Genomic DNA, 3,580 nt, shown 5'->3' with positions numbered 1-3,580 from the left:
CATCCTTGAAAAATTCAACTGAATTATTCACCTCTTGTATATCGTGGTCCTCTATCAAACCTTGCAACCATTCTTCGTCCGTTTCTGCCTTAACCAAAATCTCGGCATCAACATATTCATTACAATTCTTTGCAAGCTCAATTGGGTCTTCCACAATATTGGTCAAATCGGTTTCATTCTCAACACACTCCTCTTTGCAAGGTACATACTCCACTGCGGATTCAAGTCTCACCATAAGGAACTTTTTTAAAGCACTCATTTCATCATCCTCAAGCTCTACCTTTTGAATAGGTTCTTGATCGTTATAAAGATCAATGCTCGAGTAAGCTACACTAGTGTCATCATATTCCTTTTCATCTTCACCTTGATCTAAAAAAGACTCCATTGTACACTCCTCGGGGATGTCACCATAAATTGGTTCAAGCGATGTACTTTCATAGTCATCGTCACTATCATAGTTAATATAACATTGGCTACCACTTCCCAAAATTGGTCTTTCACAGAATTTTGCATGTCCTCTTTGTATTCTTCAATGCCTTGTCTTAAAATGGAAACACCTTTTTGAAGCTCTTGGAGTGATCCATCCAAATTTTGAAAATAGTGTTCCATTTGTTGGAAAAGCTCGTTCGAAAAGGAAAAAGTAGAATCACTTACTTCAGTATTGTTAGGCCAATTATCTTCCCTTTGAATGGGTGAATGATCATAACTACGATCAGAAATTGGGCCAAACATACTATGAGCATATTCGATCGATGAAACTGGTTCCACGCTTGGTTGTCTACAAACCGACTCCATGCCCACTATAAATTGTTGCATTTCATCTACCAAACTAGAGGAAATATGAATAGGAGCACAACTATTCTCCCCTCCTTGTGGTTGCTCACTTACAAACCTACCGTAAGAAGGTTGGTATGTATGAGAATAACTCAAAGGGTACGTGGAATATTGACCATAACCAAAGGATTGATTTTGGTTGTATTCCCCACAAGGGTGATAGTTGTCATAGTGTTGTTGAGGTTGATAACCGTACCCATTGTTCCAATATACTCCGTCCATAGTAATTGGTACCTGAAACAAGAGTTCTCAAAACAAGGTTAAAAAGCAGAAAATAAAAACAAAAACAAAATACAAAACAAGACTAAAAACAAAAATAAGAAACCAAAAACAAATGACAACCGCTGCCTCCCCGGCACCGGCGCCAAAATTTGATCGCTGTCGTAGGTGTCAAAAATAATTACACTTTCTTACTACTCAAAATATATAATGAATCAAGGGCAAGAAAGGATCGTTCCCACAGAGAGGACTAGGTTGTCAATATGTTTTGGTATCTTAAGCAAACAATGGGGGGATGTTTTTTTTTTATGAAAATAAAAATAAAATAAAAGCAAACAAAGAAATAAACAAGCAAATTAATAAGATGAGAATATTGGTTAAGGATTTCGTTTCATTCACTAACATGTTCTTGTCTTAATAACTAGAATTGATATTTAATCTCTCATTATCAAAAGCCCTAAGATATCTAGTCGAAAGAATATCCCGCAATTTCCTGATTTCATCACACATACATGTAAAACGATGCAAGTATGAATTTTACCAAAAGAATAACCTAACGCCCTGCGCTAATCAAGTTCAATTCCCATGGAGTATTAATATTCCTGAAATTAGGCTAATCAATGCAATTGAAATATATTGCGCAAACAATTCGAACAAAGGTCATGGTTCACATAAGACTATAAGGATATATCACTACAACCTACAATCATATTTATGCTACTTGTGTTCAAGGATTATCGCTCGATGAAAAATCATAAACTAGCTATAGATATGAATATGAGTTCTACCAATTTGTAACTTGACAAAACAAATACTCAAATCATGTTGCAATACATCAATCATGCAACTATATTTTCAGAGAATCATGAACGATAAATATGAGACAAAACTAATATATTGAATCAAAGAATCATGTTACGTGAAATCCAACTCAAACCTTAAACCAATAATAAAAACTAGCTCATGTTTATGGAGTTCATAACAAGAAGAAAAAAAAAAGCTTTCATATTTCTAAACCCTAGAACAAAAGTAGAAGAAGAGATAATCATCTATGTGTAAAGAAATATCCCTTTTATATACTCTCCATTTAGGTCGCACCCTTCTGCCAAAAAAACAGTCCAACACCTTAATGGGCTAGCATGTGGCACTAGAGCCCAGCCCAGAGTCTACCCGAGTCATCTACTGGATCGGTGAGCCAACTCGCCGTACTCCGATTCTGGCAGAATTTCCTATGTTTCTGGGTGATTTCAGTCTTCCCCTGTAATGATAACCTAACATACATCTAACCGATCATGCCCCAGATTCTCCCCTGCAACATCAATATCACTTCCTCTAGCTCCTTCGTACAAGTAGCTACTCCAACTCTTTACTGCGACAACTTCATCCTAACATGCATCTATTCATTCATTAATTCTTCACAACTCACAACTGCACCTTCACAAGCTCTGAATTTTGGTTGTTGTATTCACGACACTTGTAGCTCATCTCCCTACCTTGCAATGTCAGCAACAACAAATCCTTTCTTGTTCTTCAGCTCTGCCTCCTAACTGTATTTCAATACCACCAATTGCAACTCTACCAATTCAAATTCAAGTAGCTGCAGCTCAACACAACCACGACTCTCTCTCTGTAATACCCATTTCAGCTTCTTGGCATCAACAACACAATACCCATTTGCAGTAACATCAGTTCAATCCACACACAACAACACATCACGACTTCAGTTCAAACCCACTCTTTATCTTAAGTTGGACTTTCCGGAAATATCAAATTCCGACCAAAACCCTACTGCATAAGAACCCTGATCTCACCATCTTCTTACTGGCAACATCAACAATCAAGCACAGACAAATCTTGTCTTCGAATTCATCTTCTTCTTTAACCAGAACCCATTTCCACTTAACAATTCCAGATCCCCTTTCTGCAACTCCATTCACTAGTAGAGTCATTTCCTTCTGAATCTCATCAATTACCCCGTCAAATTGCCACCAAGATCGAAATCATCTTAAACCCTAACTTAATTTCATGGGTTTCATCATCTTCTTGAGTTAGCTGCATCATATTCATCTTCTCGATTCAAACCCATCTCCTGATTCTTTGAAACCCTAACTGAATTTCTAGTTGAATCTTCAAATTCAGACACCAACCCAACTTCTAATTTTTCACTAACCCTGAAACACCCATCAAATTCTTCTTTACCAGCGATCACCAGATTCACCATGGAGGCAACAGTTCCCACCCTCAGAAACCACCATCATCATTGTCACGATCTCAATTCTAAAACCCCTCATCATTTCTCTTTCACAGCAGCTCCGTAATGGAACAAAGAATAAGAAGAAAATGTTCTTCTCTATTCTAGAATCAAGGTTTGGGTGGCAGTCCCTTAACTTCAGCCGGTCTGTTTTTAGTGATGCTGTAGGAACTTCAGCTGGTTGGCCCTTAACTTCAGTTGGGATCCAAATATCTATTGCCTGCAAAATGGCCATTGTGCTCTTTTGTGCCTATTTCTTCGTATTTTGCTCAAATG

The sequence above is a fragment of the Papaver somniferum genome, chromosome 7 (genome assembly GCF_003573695.1).
Source record: "Papaver somniferum cultivar HN1 chromosome 7, ASM357369v1, whole genome shotgun sequence".
In the NCBI taxonomy this organism is placed as follows: Eukaryota; Viridiplantae; Streptophyta; class Magnoliopsida; order Ranunculales; family Papaveraceae; genus Papaver; species Papaver somniferum.
Note: the sequence above shows the minus strand (reverse complement) of the source record.